General features: G+C 42.7%; 1 protein-coding gene and 1 long non-coding RNA gene across 3 annotated transcripts in view; one reads left to right on the forward strand and one right to left on the reverse strand.

The window, feature by feature from the left end:
* Positions 1-17969, forward strand: part of BICC1 (BicC family RNA binding protein 1) — a 420840-nt gene that overhangs the window by 245305 nt on the left and 157566 nt on the right. The gene's annotated exons all lie outside the window — the stretch shown is intronic.
* On the reverse strand, positions 4193-6731 carry LOC135058117 (uncharacterized). The gene is made up of 3 exons (XR_010244616.1): positions 6325-6731; positions 5482-5587; positions 4193-5373 (listed from the first exon to the last, which is right to left on the reverse strand). It is a non-coding gene; the product is annotated as an uncharacterized LOC135058117 (long non-coding RNA).

Raw genomic sequence — 17969 nt, forward strand, 5'->3', positions numbered from 1 at the left:
TGCGCAACTTGGGATACATATATTTTTTGTAAGATATCACGTCCATCTGTTGGGAATAGCAACCTGTGGCAAGCGAAGGCTACACATTTGTACTGATGGTGATTACAAAACATAAAATATATAAGATTTGGCCCAAAAAACATGTGTTGAACATTTTTGACCCTATTGACATTTCGCATCTGTCGGCCTATTGCATGTTTACCATTTGGGGTCAACCTATTGACTGTAAACCACAACGTTGTCGCTCTGCTTTACCACATGCTACCAATGTGGTCATATTATAGCACAATAGAGTTACTTGTTTCAAATGCATGATTATCCTGTTTAGAATATTCAACTGTGTTTTAATACTGATCTAAACACTGGAATATGGTGATGGTTTTTTTTTATTTTTTATTGTAAGATATTTGCTGAATGCCCTCTGTCTTTGGGGGTGGGGGTGGTTTTCAAGACTTAGGGGGACATTTACTAAGCAGTGATAAGAGCGGAGAAGTTGCCCATGGCAACCAATCAGCACTGAAGTAACATCTATAATTTGCATACTATAAAATTATACAGAGCTGCCGATTGGTTGATGGGGCAACTTCTCCACTGGCTCACTTCTCCGCTCTTATCACTGCTTAGTAAAAATGTCCCCCTTAAAGAGACATAAACTACCTACAGATGTAGCCATGCTCATCCTTGCTGCAACACTACATGGCGTGCCAGGCATGCAATGATGCAACATGCCGCATCGCAGTAAGATGAGGATGGCTACATCTGTACCAATCACCTCCTGTCATTTTTTTTAAACACACCTTGTAGAATGGCAGTTAGGAGCTGATTGACTGGTACTTTCTCTCTCCAATTTATCTCTCTCCAAGGTTAGATACATTTCTCCCTGGGAGAGATGTATCAAACAATCTAACGTTCTAAAGAGGTCAAGTGGAGAAATTGCTTCTAGCTATCATTTATCAAGCACATTCTCTAAATTGGTAGGAAGAAACTGGTTGCTAGAAGACAGATTTATTGATTTTTTAGCACAAGTTTTTGAATACGTCTGACTGTGGTTGCTCTTCAGAACAGCAGAAAGTTTCACATCTTAAAAAAAAAATAAAAAAAATTCTCAGGGAAACCGCATCCATTTGTTACTGGCACTGTCTGAATATGGATTTAAAATTAGTGTGGTGCGCTTATAATTCTATTTACATGGCAGTCTAATAGATCATTCTTGTCTTCTTTTTTTAACATTGATTATTTCTTTTTTTTTATCTCCTGTCATGTTGCCATCCTCTACAGACATGCATTTGTTTTTCTAATACAGATAGAGCCCTCTTCATCTTGGCCTTTAATAGGATTAATTGAGCTAGGGCAGTCGGACTTAATCCCCTGCTGTAATAACTTAGGGGGTCATTCCGAGTTGATCGCTAGCTGCCGTTCGCAGCGCAGCGATCAGGCTAAAAATCTGCATTTCTGCTTATGCACCGCAATGCGCAGGCGTGTCGTAAAGGTACAATGAGCATCGTGGGTTTGCACAGAGTCTAACGAACATTCCTGTCGCACGGCCGAACGCAGGAAGATTGACATGAAGTGGGCGTTTCTGTGTGTCAACTGACCGTTTTTAGGGAGTGCTTAGAAGAACGCAGGCGTGGCAGAAAAAACGCAGGCGTAGCTGGGTGGGTGTGTGACGTCAAAAGCCGTCCCTCCGTCGTTAGAATCAACACACACGAAGAGTAACTACAGGGCTGGTCTTGTTTTGCACAAAAAGATTTTGCAGGCGCTCTGCTGCACAAGCGTTCGCACTTCTGCAAAGCGACAATACATTCCCCAGTGCGCGGCGACAATGCATTTGCACGGCTGCTATTGAGCGATCAACTCGGAATGACCCCCTTAATCCCCTGCTGTATTGTTCTCTCTGTATTGTATTGTAGCTGAGAACAATAGGCTTATGCTAATAAACCATGGTGCACCTAGGTGCAGCAGAGAAGCCAAGATGAGCGTGGCTCTATCTGTACCTGAATAATTCAAGTTTGATCTGTTCAAAACCAGATCAGCTGTTTGGGTGGATCGGCGAAGGATTTTGGAATGTAAGAATTGTGTCTGTGATGAAACCGCAAATACCTGGCATGGTAATAGCGCAATATGACCAAAACTTTTTAAATTCCTAAGAAACGTGGAAGACTTGTAATTCTTTGTTTTGCTCTGTTGTGTCTGTGAAATGTGAACAGATGAAATAGGAGAATTACTTTTGACACGCACAAAATTCCCTACAGTGCTCATCCTGATCTATTTACCGCTATTTATGTAAGCATTTAGTGGCGAGAGCTGAGCGCAGTACAGATATAAGCGATCATGAATCTGCTAATAATTGCAGTCATCTGGATATTATACATTTGGAAGTTCCCTAGATTTCCAAAACCAATAGTTGGGTTAGTGGAAATAAGATCCTGTTGTGGTTTTGGAAAGGAACAATTGTTGTAGAATTTTTTTATATTAAGCCTAGTATTTGACAGTGTGCCTTCCAGAAAGTGGTCTGCTTGATTTATGTTCCATCAATATAATTATTTGAACTTTTAATATTTAGCTGGTTTATATCCTGAGTAGATGATTTGTTGGCAAGCAGGTTACACTTGCTGTAACTTTAATATTTGCATATAAATGCCTTGCTCCATCCAGTGTCCTGTAAAACAATGAACCTTCATAATTTCAGTGTAATGTGTATTAATTAATAAATATCACAAATATTTAAAAATTTTCTAATGTAGTGTTAAGGTGTGTACACACGGTGAGATGTTTTCTTTCGATTTTGACTATATAGTGAGTCACCTTGCGATACCAATGCGCGGTCCCGCGAGGTCGGTATCGCAAGTCAAGATAGACTTTGCAGGCAAGTCCGTTATGACTATCTAGTTTAAAAGTATAGTCAAAAGTAACAGCCCAAATCATACATAGCCAGTATTGCAAGCACAGTCATCTACTCTTGTGATACCGACCACAGTCACTGTCACATAGGGAGAATCAGGGTTAGCATATGGGGGTATTCAATTAGCTCCGACAATTTTGGAGCTATCTAATTCACCCTCTGCGTATTCAATTGCAGGCCGTTTTCATCTGTTTTTAAGGCATTTTTGCCAATGCCTTTTCACTTTAGTTTTTTTTTCTGTGAAAAGGCATTGGCGAAAAATGTGATGATGAATATGCCTCTTATGTCCATATGTTGGTGGACAGGAGTTCACCAAGATGAGAGACAGGAACACACACACAAGCTAAAACACCTATTGCTCAAGCTCCCATATTTTTTAAATGAAAAATGGCAACACTGAAAAGCTTGCTGCAGAATCCACCTAATACTCCATTGTGCATATGTGTCTCATACACCTCAGTGGGGCAGATGTATTAACCTGGAGACAGCATAAGGAAGTGATAAACCAGTGAGATGTGCAAGGTGATAAAGGCACCAGCCAATCATCTCCAATATGTAAATGAACAGTTAGGATCTAAATGGCTGGTGCCTTTATCACCTTGCACATATCACTGGTTTATCACTTCCTTATGCCTTCTCCAGGTTAATACATCTGCCCCAGTATGCTTAATGACAAGATGCAGTGTACCATCTTTTTCTTTAAATCGTGCATCTTATTTACATCGCAGATGCAGCAACAAATAGCTTAAAGTGTACTGTGTAAAGATGCTGGGCTGCGACTTTAGCCACACAGCCATACACTAGGATGACCAGCAACTGATCCGATTCCTATCACGATTTCCCTTCAATACCCCTGGGAGCTCTGGACACACTATTTGTTTTTTTTGGACACACAATGTGCATACGATGAAGCATACAATCTATCAAGCGATCATGTGCCTCACAAAAAGCATGTGATCACCTTGAAAGAAATGCCACTGAAAATTAAACTGGTCGAATGTTCCATCAAATGATGCATCGTATGTGCATTAAACATGGTACAATGTGCATACGATTAGGACTGATATGAACTGCACATGTGATCAGAGGATGCGACATTCGACCGGCGGGACTGCACATTGAATTGTAATCGTTCCCAAAACATGCACGATGTGCACACAATACATTGAACGTTCATACACGATATCGTCCTAGTGAATGGCCAGCTTTAGTTGTTGAACAAGTACAAAGTCGCAGGTGACGCACAACACAGATGTACAAGTTTCTTGCAGGAAATTGATCAGTACAGTCTAGCAATGCAGTTTTGTTTTATTTGTGAAAATAAGACTCGCATTGTGAGCGAAAGACACTTGGCTCGGCCGAGTCGCCCGTTTCCCGGTGCATCTGAGAGGTTTTGTTTGACGCGAATGAAGCACCAGTGTATGAGGACACACCTGTAATGGCTATTATGCAACCCCTGGTAGGTTGTATTCATCTATAGTATGAATTAGAGAAAATAGGCATTTTGCCTGAATAAAAAAATTCTGTAAAATCTTTAAGGTATTCACCTTACCCAGAGCTTCAGTAACAATATGGCTGCTTGTATCAAATGTCAGCGCCAATATGCAGTGTGTTCACATGAACCTATCCTCCACTCACACTAGATAGCCTCGTTCATCCCACCACATACTTTGCTACTTAGCCATGCCAAAACACTAAGCGTAAGTAGTACCCAGTACACTATAAGCAAACAAAGATAGAAAATGTAAGAAAAAAATAGTACAACAAAGGAAAGTAGTGAAGGTGAGAAAAAGGTAAACAATGCAGGGTAAAAAGGCAAGTCAGGTCCGATACGAATGACCAATGCCATCAATCATTATGCTTAATGTGCCACTAAATACCAATTCCTATACATCAGGAAACTAATACTAAGCCCCTACAGTAGTACATGATTTGTGACTTTTTAAAAATGCAAAATTGATGAAAAGTACACAGCATGGTAATTCCGCCAGGTGTTTCACGCCATATGGCGCAAAAGGTATAGGTGTATGATGACACATCTGCAGTTAATTTCTCTGCAGAATGGCTTCTATGCCTGTTTACTTCATTGATTGTGTATTGTATACAGTGGCGGATGTCACCTATGCAGCACTGACGTTTACTTGTTTAAGGTTCAGTTAATGTCTATACTTTTTCTTCTGAGTAAAATCACAGCTACTACTATTTATAAAGCACAATGTGCAGCAAAGGCAATTTCTCTGTACACAAAATATATTTTTAAATATTTTCTTATAGAACATTTTGTGATTTTTAAAGAGCAAAAAAGTTAAATTCAAAACTTAGAATACATGTGAATAACAAATATTATACTGTACTTAAAACAAAGAAATAGCCCAGTTGGTTAGGGAGATCTTTCCAGCTTCGCTTCTTCTAAGTTATGTTTATTATACTCCACAATTGGCAGCGTTCTGGTTTAAATCTGGCAGCTGTGCCTGTGAAAAGAAATACAGCTATTTTTGGTTACAGCTCCAGATATGCTTGCCACGTTTCAGAGCAATTTATTATCAAAACCCCAAAAGGTATTGTAGTGAAATACTCACTTGTCCGGTTCTGGTAAGTACAAGCTCCAGAAGTCTAACTGCGGGATGGGGCGTCTAATGGAACTGCAGGAACTGTAAGATTGCATTTTCTCAGTTGAGCTGAGAGCTAGAAGTTGAAAAAAATAAAGAAATTATATATATATATTTTAGGCAAATTACTTGATACATTTGATTTTTTTAAATAAATATTCTGGAGTCAAATGTGTTTTTTGTTAGCAGTAGATATGCATCTCCAATAATAAACTAGTCAGTAGTTTTTTTGTTTTTTTTGTTTTGCTTTTTATGGAGGTCATATCCTTAAAGAACTGTTGAACACACTAATGAACATTAATGTTCCTTTCTATAAAAATGTCCATGTTATTGAGGTAAGAAATATGCCCACAATAACAAGATGTTAAAACTTTATCTGGAAACTTTTCCTAATACTCCTACCTTTACCACACTAATAGAACTGCCTGCAAGCACATCCAAGTACAGGAGATACTCCACTCCTTGACTGCCTGTGTAGATCACTACTTCTTAGCTGCTAATAAATTATTAGTACTGGATTGTTGATGGGGTAGATTGGAAAGCTTAATTATCATCCATACAAATGCAATCACTTTACTTTCAAGCGCTTGACTATTAAAAGTGACTTACTGTATGATTGCAGTGGAACACTTATATGCGGTCATGGCATGGAACACTCATTGGTTACATCACATACTAAAGTAGGGTTTCTAGGTAGAACTCACCATTAAAGGAAAACCCCCAAATGCTTTTGCAACCATGGCAGTAGCTGCCCTTTTTGGTTCACACAGCTGCACATTTAATTAAGTCGGTATTGGTCACAGTATATCTCACCTGTGGGCGCCTCAGTTACTGGCCAAGGTTATCAATGAACATTTCTGTGGTATATTCAATTAGTGCCAAATATTCAGAAAGTCTGAAAATCGGCACTAATTCGACCTCCGTGTTTCAATAGCGGACCCAAAACAGTCAAACACGTGGTTTTCGCCCGGGCATATTTTTCGACCAGTCGACAAATGGCATGGCCATTAAATAGGTACCCCTTTTTTACTAGAAGTCTCTGGTCTGACCCAGGATTTGGAACACGGTTCCAAGCCAGGTCACACCCGAGACGGACCTCATTTCCACAACGGCGCCAACCCGGGAATATCCTGGGTCAGCGCCGTTTACACAGCACCCGAGTGCAGTGTCTTCTGGCCGGCGCTTGGAGACGACGTCATCTCCAAGCTCTGGTAAAACCGGCAGATCGGGACCCTTAGGCCACGCCCCCAATTCAATGCTGCCCACGTCACGCTGGAGGCAAGCCCAGCTCTCTGGAAGCTGCTGGGCTGCCCCCAGCCTCCGGCACTCACTTTCCCGGCCAGCTCTGCTGTCTGTTTAGTGTGACAGACCGCAGCGCTGACAGCATGCGCTCTCCCGACCGCCCACGGGACTCTGCGGTCAGGGAGGAATGGGCTCTAGAATGCTGTAAACGTGTCCTGGGTCAGGTTCTCATGAAATCACGGAGCTGATTAATTATGGTTGTAGTATGGTACCTTAGATTGCCAGCACATAGTGGTTAAAATAATCACTATCCACTGAATACAAACTGCTTTGTTCAGTGGCTAGCTGGTGTTCCTAGTAAACTGTCGAGCGCAGAACATCCCACACTCCACTGTTGCAGTCCTGGTTTTAAGGATATCCAAGCTTGAGCACAGGACTTCATTAGCACCTCAGTCAACTTGGTTTAACCATCTTGACTCAAGCATTGATGTCCTTTTAAAATGTGCAATGGCAGAGTATAAGGAACTCTGGTCAAGGGGATTGAACATTCTTGAAGTGTGCACAGTAGTTTAGGTCCAATTAGACCCAAATACTATGGGATCCGGTCTGAAGATAGACAGTGCCTAGGTTGACAATGTTTAGGTCGACCACTATAGGTCGACAGGGTTTCTAGGTCGACAGGGTTTCTAGGTAGACAGGTCAAAAGGTCGACATGAGTTTTTCACTTTTTTTTTTGTTGTTGAACTTTTTCATACTTAACGATCCACGCGGACTATGATTGGGAACGGTAACCTGTGCTGAGCGCAGCGGTAGCGGAGCGAGATACCTTGCCCGAAGCATGGCTCGCTTCGCTTGCCATGCGAGGGGACACGGTGCACTAATTGGGGTTCCCATTCACATTAAGGAAAAAACAACACCAAATAAACATGAAAAACTCATGTTGACCTTTTGACCTGTCGACCTAGACACCCGGTCGACATTCAACCCCTGTCGACCTAATGATGGTCGACCTATAGTGGTCGACCTAGACATTGTCGACCTAGACACGGTCGATCTAATTATCCACACCCAATACTATTTGTTTAATTATGTTACTGTGCTAAGAATCATATTCACTCTATTTAGTGTAATGCTAAGCTTTCGTTTTAAAGGAAATTTAAATGAAAACAAAGATGTAATGCTTAAAAGATTGAATATAATTTGTTTCAGTCAGTGTCTTGTATTGTGTATGACACTCCTACATTGTGTGTGAATGTAATACTGTACATACTCTAAAAATGTGTCAATGTCATAAAATTATTTGCCCCCAAATGATGCTGTTGCCACAATATAGGTCTTCTGAAGAAGTATTTGTCATACCCAGGTCCGAAAGGCTTTATTAGACTCCTCTCATAACCATTAAAATCATTACTTTTGCTCAATCCAAGAAATAAAACAGTTTGATTCAGTATCTTGATCTCTTGTGGAAGAGCTCTTGGTGTCTAGCAGCTGTAATGTGATATTTCATAAAGAGTCTGATACAGTGGTCTATTTACTAAGCCTTGGAGAGATATAAAGTGGACAGAGATAAAAGGGCCCTTTTATGAATGAGTGAAAAAATTTGTGAATGAAAAACTTGTTGTGCATGATAAATGGTGCTCTAGTCAATCAGATCCTTACTGTCATGTGTTAAAACACATGACAGGAGCTGAACACATGACCGTTTTATCACTTGTTGATAAATGAGCCCCAAAGTACCAGCTAACCAGCTCCTGTCATTCTTAAAATACAGGGACCCATTTATCAATGAATTTGTTATTTAAAAGGTGTTCCAGCCAATCAACTCCTACTGTAACTGTCATGTTTGAAAAATGACAGTTGGGAGCTAATTGGCTGAAGCACCATTTATCATATGCAATGAGATTTAAATAGCTAAGGGGGACATCTACTAAGCAGTGATAAAAGTGTGGAAGTGAGCCTGTGGAGAAGTTGCACATGGCAACCAATCAGTTGCTCTGTATATGTTTATAGTATGCAAATTATAAAAGTTACGTCAATGCCGATTGGTTGCCATGGGCAACTTCCCCACTGGCTCCCTTCTCCACTTTTATCACTGCTTAGTACATGTCCTCCTAAATCTTGTTGATAAATGGACCCCACAGCCTGTAACATGGCAGTTAGGAGCTAAGTTGGCTGGTACCTTATCTCACCTAGGGGTAAATATATTATAGCGGCACGCATCGTGCCGCTATAACACTTCCTGCTTCATCTCACTACCGAGGCAAAGCAGGAAGGGACATCGACAAGATGTATGAACATCTTGTCTGCCGAAGCGGTGGAACGAAAGCTCCCCCCTCCAGCAATGTCCCCCTGAGCACACAGCGCATCAGCTCAGTGCTGACATGATGCGTTTCCCTGCCCGGCCGGCTCCTCTGCGCATGCGCGGGATCTCGCTACTCATGTGAGATCCCCTGCACACTCTGGAGCCAGCACCCGCCACAGGCAGGGACAGTATTGTCCCTGCTGAGGTCTATGGGCATCACCAGTTCGCCACTTGCAGCTATCAAAATTGATTCATAACCATTCATATATTGCCAAACTGTCAAAACCATTCATATATTGCCCAAGCATATCCGCCTGCTATCTGTTAGATAGCAGCACCGATAAGGGCCGTACACACGGGTGAGGTGTGGGTGGAGATGTGTGCTGAGCGAACTAGCACAGACTGCTCAGCACACATTTCTCCCCCCGCTCAGCATAGCGCAATGTGTGCTGAGCGAGGGGGGGTGACGGGGGGCCGCATTTCACCCAGCGGTAAAATGAGCGATGTGCCAATCTAGCACCGGTCGATAGCGACGCGCGGGGCCGCACATCGCTGTGGTGCATACACACGGAGAGATACGTGCTTAAGTTTTAAGCAATCTAGTCAGATTGCTTAGAATTTAAGCACGGATCTCTCCGTGTGTACCCCCCTATATGGACAGGGGCGCTGATACTACTTCTCCCCCATATTGGAGGATAATGCATTTACTCCTTAGTCTTATAAGAATAGCCGTGACCTCTCTGGTGCCCATGCACGGATTAACAAATTGGCTTCATCAGGCCTTGTCCCCCTGCAGCCCTTGTTATCTGTCTAGTCCTCCAGCCGATGGCAGCTGCTTGTCAGATCTTTTGGTATACGGCCTGTAAGAAATTAATGGGGCAGAATATTAAATTGGGCATCCAGTAGCCCAAATGAATAGCCACGATAATGATCCTGATAACATGGCCTATGGAATAAATGTTACAGTGAATGAGTTTGGCAATATCGGCAATAACAGAGCTGCTGGGGCGCCAGATTAATAAGGATCCTCCCTTTTAAGTGAATGTTCTTTTATTTTTATTTTTTTACCAGTCTCCCAATAAATATCTTTCCAAGTCCACTACCAAGAAACTATAACTAATGCCCATTAATCTTCCTGAATGTGACAGTTTGTCGTATCTCATAAATAATGAGCAATCTAATAATTAACCTAAAGTGGAGAAGAAACAAATTAGCGTTGTTGCACGTCTAATGTCTTCCTGATTATCTCGCTGTATCCGCAGACTCTCCTGCAGCGCGTTCCACGAGGAGGTCTTTATGGTTGGCTAATTTTGTAGTCATCTGCGTTGAAATGAAAATTTGTGAATTACTAGTATTTAACATGTCTGTGGTGATTCTTCCATATAGTTAACTCTGAGTACTTATAGCTGCTAGGTTTCCTTTTATTACTGCTGGATATTTGCTGATTCTTTGTAACACAGATTTGAATGCAGTCCTCTGACTCCTTCCCATTCCTTCTTCACGCATCAGTGTTTCTGCTTTTGTAGTTGTGGTTTATATCTCTAGTATCTGTTTATTCACAGCTATACCAATTACCGGTATATTTGAGGTTATCTCGCCACCTCAAACTCAACATTTCCAAAACAGAAGTAATTATTTCCCCAACAGCTAAGAGTAGTTACCAACCTGATATCTCCATAACTGTTGACAATGCAACTATCCACCCTACCCCACAAGCTCGTTGCCTAGGTGTCACCCTTGACTCTGAACTGTCCTTTGTTCCACACATTCAATCTGTCTCTAAATCATGTTACATGCACCTTAAAAACATATCCAAAATACGCCCCTATCTTACACAAGACACTGCAAAAACTCTAATCCATGGACTCCTCATCTCCCGCATTGATTATTGTAATCGTCTCCGACTGGTCTTCCCAAACATAGGCTCTCACCACTTCAATCCATTTTAAATGCAGCTGCGAGGCTAATCTTCCTCGCCAGACGTTCTTCATCTGCTGATCCGGTCTGTCAGTCCCTCCATTGGTTACCGGTATTCTACCATATTAAATATAAAATACTTTTACTGACATACAAGGCTATTAACCAAACTGCACCATCATACATCTCCTCACTCATCTCAAAATATCTCCCCACCAGACCTCTCCGCTCTGCACAAGATCTGCATCTCTCATCCACATGTATTACCTGTTCCCACTCAAAATTACAGGACTTTACCCAGGCTTCACCCACTCTGTGGAATGCACTCCCACGCACAATAAGACTCTCCTCTAGTTTCCAAACCTTTAAACGTTCCCTGAAAACTCATCTCTTCAGACAAGTCTACCAAATTTCAGACCCACACACACAACCTTCAATGCTTCCCTATCCAATTACATCCCCTCTGTACAGTCCACATAACCTCACATTTTGTCTTCCAACATTGCTGGGTGATCATATCATACAACCCATTAAGAACCTAGCAATCTGGGGAACCATTTTGTAACAGGTAGCATCTATCCTTGTGTATCAATGCCTATTTCCCTATAGATTGTAAAGCTTGCGAGCAGGTATCTCCTACCTATATGTCTGTCTGTCTTTGCCCGGTTTTGTTCTATAACTGTTGTTCTAATTGTAAAGCGCAACGGAATATGCTGCGCTATATAAGAAACTGCTAATAAATAAAAATAATAAAAATAAGCACAAGGATTTTCATATATATTAACCTCTGACCATATGGATTGGTACCAAGTAATGTGTTCTATTATCCATTTTTACATTTGTGCCGAGTACACATTTGGTGGTGATATTATACTGCATCTGTTGTTAAGGTTTAGTGTTGGGGCTAGATATACTATGGGTTCTATGGGCCTAATTCCGACCTGCTCACTGCCGATCGACAGGCAGAGGCAGGAGGAGGTGGGCACGCGGCGTTTTGCCGCCATTTTAGGGGCGCTGTCTGGACAACGCAGGCGTACCCGGACTGTGCGGGGGGGGGGGGGCGTGGCGGCTGCATGACGTCACACGCAGCTGATGCGACCCGGACAGCGACGGGTAGCTTCCTGCCAACGCGCAGGAGCTGTGCTGGTAGGGAGCTATTCTTGAAGTACAAAAGCATTGCCACTGTGCGATGCTTTTGTACTTGTAGGGGGTAGGGCTTGACATGCCAGGCGGACTATCCCTGTGCTAGGCGTCCCCCCACATGTCAGGGAAGCTGATCGTGGATGTGCTAAATTTAGCACATCTACGATCAGGTCTGAATTAGGCCCAATGTACGAAGTCTTGAAGAGAGATAAAGTACCAGCCAATAAGCTCCCATGTTTGAAAAATGACTGGAGGTGGTTGGTTGGTACTTTATCTCCGTCCATTTTATCGCTCTCCAAGGCTTAGTAAATAGACCCCATATTTTATATTACCCCTGAATGTGGTTTCATTCCATTTAAAATGTATCTAGTCACCATAGAAGTACGTAATGGGGGCATTCAGTATGATATCCCGGTTGTCTGGATGCCGGTGGTCATATAACAAACACTGGCTTCCCAACCTTGAAGATGCAGACTTTGGAGGGCGTAAGTATTTTTTTTTTACTCCCCTCCCACCACCACCCTACCGTAACCCAAACCCTCCCTAACCCTAGAGATAACCCACTGGGGGTGGCCGCTAGGGATAACCTAACCCAGTCCCTAACCCTAAAGGATACCCTGATACTTACCTTCGGGATGGCGGCTGTCTGTCTTCCAGAACTGGTCTACTCAGTGGTGTCGGGATTCCTACATCACATGACTGCCGGGATGCTAAACACATCCCTAGTGGGGAGCTGTACAGATATGGCAGTTGATGTATTCTAATGGTTCAAAGGGAAATAATGTATCTATTTTGTATACTTAACAACAACAAAAGTGTCTCTTTATTTTTTTGTAGGAAACTGACCTATACAGCACTGCTACACATTATTTGGAGTTTGGTCAAGCTAGGGACGTAAATTGTAGCAATCTGCACACTTTGGGGGATTTTAAAATGTTTGAAAAGTCAGTTCGGTGTCTGTTTTTTCCTGTCTATTAGATAGGAAAAAACAGACACCCAACCGACTATTCAAACATTTGAATTCCTCCCTTTAAGTTTTTACAGTTTACCATACTTACAAGAAATTTACCGTTAACTTCTACATAGCAATAGGATAGAATGTGCAGCTGTACAGAAGTTCTTGAATCTGTCACACTTAAGGACCCAATCGTGTGAAAAGTGTAAAATCGCGTGTCAATTACTTCAGATTCTGATTTGATGTGTGGTCTCGCATGCATGGGTTCGGATCCAGAGATTGTCACTGCTGCACCAAGGATACATTGTATCCCGGAGCAGTGTATGGAATTGCATGTGAAACATCTTATGCAAAATTACCACATATGATGTATTGTATGCGATATAGCCGGCGGCGGGGAGTTGCCGAGGCTTAAGGGCCCCATACACTTGTCCGACCGTCATGTCGCAGGCGATCACCCTGGCAGCCTCCCGGGCGGGAGGATCAGCTCAAGATACATTGTATGCTGACCTTTTGCATACGATATATCTTGGCCGATCCCAGCCATGCCTGCGGGATCGGACATGATCGCTAGTGCAGCACGTTCAATCTGGAGAATCCAATGCTCACGGGAACGCGGATTGGATCGGAAATGCCTCCAAAATGCCTGATTTCATCCGATATATTGGGCCGAAATCGGATGAAATCGGGCATTATCGTTCTAGTGTATGGGGCCCTTTAGTGTATGGCCACCTTTAGGCCTTAACTAGATGGCAATGCATGTAAATTATCAGAGTCTTAACTAGGTTATCTGGTTCCCTATGACTCATCAGGGAGGTTGTTGCAAGCTCTGCAGTTATTTGCTTAATTGTATGAGTGCTGACACTGAGGAATCCTAGATAGACAGGATAGATAGATAGACAGACAGACAGGATAGACAGACAGAGACCAGACCAGACCACACCCGACCCGAGACCCACGACCCGAGACCCACGACCCACTCCACAACAGACTATATTTAGTTAAGGATAATTGGTATGAAGCAGTGCCCTGCTTGTAAAGTCTCATTGAAGGCTTTTGGTTGACTTGGATATTATTTGTAGGTCATCATTTTAAAGGCCTGATTTATCTAATCCTGATAGGTTTTAGCCTGTGCCTGACCATTGGCACACTAACACTGTGACAGCAATTTTGGCAGCTACCCATTGTCATCATCCATGTAGTAGATGAGTCAGACACTGTCTAGAAGATTTAAAAGTTAACGATTTTACCTTCACCCCTGTCGAGTCCACAAATTATGAAAAGTCCTTTTTTAATTTCTGGATGTGGGTGGATTTGTTAGTTATAGCACTTCTGATTTGTACTGGATAGCCAGGATGTCTGCTTCCTCTGTTACCAGTGTACTTTGCAGAATGCAAAGGTAATTTCTGACTCTTAATAATAATGGCTACGAATAAGACCCCTATCTGAGCAGAAGAGCCCTCCCATTATACTATTACCTCTGCTGTGATTGTGGATTTTAGATGATCCTTTTCAAAGCCACCTCCATGATGCCTACACATAATCTGTGCAGTTGCTTGACTTATTTTTATTAATTTATTACCAGTTATTTATATAGCGCACACATATTCCGCTGCACTTTACAGAGAATATTTGGCAATTCACATCAGTCCCTGCCCCAGGGGAGCTTACAATCTATATTCCCTACCACATGTACACACATTCACGCTAGGGTTAATTTTGTTGAGAGCCAATTAACCTATCAGCATATTTTTGGATTTTGGGAGGAAACCCAAGTACCCAGAGGAAACCCATGCAAGCACGGGGAGAATATACAAACTCCACACAGGGCCATGGTGGGAAATAAATTAATGACCTTAGTGTTGTTTTGCCCAGTAAATGCCCTAGGAGGTTTCCTAGCCTCACAATTCCATCCCCCGTGCTCCGACTACTCACATTTATCTTCAGTGTTGTTTTCATTAGAATATTTACCTATTAGCACTGCAGGTATTTGTATAAATGAAGGCCAGGGTTTATTCATGGCTACAAAGTGCCTCTCAAAGAAAATGAAAAGTCTGCAGCTGGGAAAACAAATAAAACAAACTGCACCATTACTGCCGTATCTCCCTTGCCCACAATGTGCGTGCTCCGTGCATTTGTTTGTATCGCCATAGTGATCTCCTGTCCTGCAGGACACATCCTAACTCGCCGGCGGTAGAGGAATTTGGGACTTCAGGTTTATTGAGGCCTGTTTTTCTTTGTCAGTGGGCTCATATAAAGCTGCTCCATCTTTGGTTCCCAAGGTATAAATTGCAGGTCTGACTTTGTTACTACGCAGTGAGGGCTTTAACATTTCTGGCATTTAACTTTTTTTTTTTTTATGGTGGTCTCCATGACAACAGAACAAGCAGAATAGATATTCTGTGTCGGAGGATTAACTATGAAGTAAAAATTCCTTTATAGCTCTGCTGTTGTGTCTGCCTGGCCTCCCATACAAACTGAGCAACGGATTACTTTAACTTTCAGATTCTGTTGGAGCTTTGAGCATTGTTTTAATTAGATGTGGCTAATGCATATTAAGGCATACCAGCTCATACTGCTAAATCTTGGCCAAGACTGGCTTCATTAAAGTGGCTGTAATAAAAAAATGCGTGTATATGTATGTGTGTGTGTGTATATATATATATATATATATATATATATATGTGTTGTATGTGTGTGTGTATAAAATATATATATATATATATATATATATTTTATTATATATATATATATTTTTTTTCTAATTTCTCTGCTGTCCAGTGAAATGTCATTCAATCTTTTACAGAAAATCCTGTTTCTCTGCATTTACGCTGGAATCTCCATTTCAGATGGGGGAAAAAAATTAAATACCACTGGAAAATGTCTGCCGTGTTCGTAACATGCTGCTATTGAGTAAGCTGTATCTAATAACACAGTCGACACTGAATATAATAGAAGTTGGCTGCTGCTGATGAATGGCGTTTATCCCAACATAACCTTGTAGTGATCATTTTCACACTGGTTAGAACGTTTTATGGTAGATTTTTAGGAATCTTTGTAATTATGTAAAATGCATTGAAAGTGATGCTGCCATTAATCACTGCCTAAATAGTATCTTGTCCTGGCGTAAATCTGGAAGAGCATAAGAATGCCACCACACAATAGAAAGGCAATTGATGAAAAGGCAAATGGATGTGTTACCTGATGACCACAGCTTAGAAAGGGAGAGCATTGTACTCTCTGGGCAGAGGTCCATTCAGTGGATGTTGACACGTGACAGAAAAGAGGAACTGGTGTAAGTGATTATGGCCCAACATCCCGCTCCCAACCCCCCCATACCACTTAGAGTAGTTGCTTTTTGGAAATTTGTAGAACTGCAGTTTATATTTTCTCGGTCATAGACCAGAGAGAACTTTCGCTGACTGTTAGTAAATAGGAAGTCTGGTTGCTGGAACCATGACAACATGACTCTTGTGCTATTTGGGACGTTTAAATCCAATTGGTTTATCTCTTAGGAGGAGATACGTCAAACCTTCTAAAGAGGAGAAGTGGAGATGGTGCCCATAGCAAGCAATGTGCTTTTACCTCTCATTAAGCTAGTACATTCTGTATGATGGCTAAAACTGTATTTGTTGCTATGGGCAACTTCTGCCCTTATCATCTTTACAAGGTTTAATAAGTCTCCGCTTTAGTGTGTCAGGTTTATAGCATGTAGTCCAGATTTGTGTTGAGCTACGGCTGGTTGAGATTGTTATTCTTAGAAATATCTAATCTATAACATGGCTGGCATGGCTACTAAATATTGACCATGGCTGGAGAGATTAAGGGGTATACTCAATTGAAGTCGGATCCATTCCGACATTAATTTGTCGGAATGGATCCGACCTGGGCTATTCAATGCATTCTCAATTCAATTTAAAAAAAAAAGTCGAATTGAGATGCAGGAGCTTAGACGGGGGAGAGCCGCGGGCTGACGGGGGAGAGCAGAGCTACAGCAGCGGCTATAATAGCCGCTGCTGTAGCGCTGCTCTCCCCCTTCTCTCTGCCTCTCCCCGTCCCCACATCACAGCCGCCGCTCACAGCAGCGTCCACCCGGCTCCAGCAAGCGAAGTCTCGCTTACAGGAGCTGGGTAGACGCGGCTGTGATGCATCCTCCGGCGCTGCTCTCCCCGTCTGGCTGCTCGCGGCTCTCCCCGTCTCTGCTCCCACATCTCACGTCGACTTTTTTTAAAGTCGAATTGAGATGGTCGAAAAAGGGGCCAAAACTTGTCGGTTTTGGCCCCGTTTTCGACACAAGCACGCAGATTTGCAGCTATTCCGCCGATCCACGTGCTTTTGGACAAGTCGAATTCCTCGACTTGTCAAATAATTTGTGGTTAGATTGAATAGGTCAGAACCCCTTCCGACCTAAAAAAAGTCGAAAACTGCCATCTTTTCGACAGACGGCATCTTTCGACTTCAATTGAATATACCCCTAAGGGGGGTATATTCAATTGAAGTCTGATCCATTCCTACGTTCATTTGTCGGAATGGATCCGACCTGGGCTATTCAATGCATTCTCAATTTGATTTAAAAAAACGTTGAATTGACATGCGGGAGCTTATATGGGGAAGAGCCGCGGGCCGACGGGGGAGAGCCGCGCTACAGCTGTAGTGCTGCTCTCCCCCATCTGCCCACGGCTCTCCCCCCCCCCCCCCCCCCCCTGTCTCTGCCTCACCCCGTCCCTGCATCACAGCCGCTGCTCACGGCAGCATCCACCCGGCTCCATCAAGTGAGGTCTTGCTTGCTGGAGGCGGGTGGACGCTGCTGTGAGCGGCGGCTGTGACATCCTCCGGCGCTGCTGTCCCCGTCTGCCCGTGGCTCTCCCCGTATCTGCTCCCGCATCTCACTTCGACTTT

Source organism: Pseudophryne corroboree, chromosome 3 (assembly GCF_028390025.1).
Source record: "Pseudophryne corroboree isolate aPseCor3 chromosome 3, aPseCor3.hap2, whole genome shotgun sequence".
NCBI lineage: Eukaryota > Metazoa > Chordata > Amphibia > Anura > Myobatrachidae > Pseudophryne > Pseudophryne corroboree.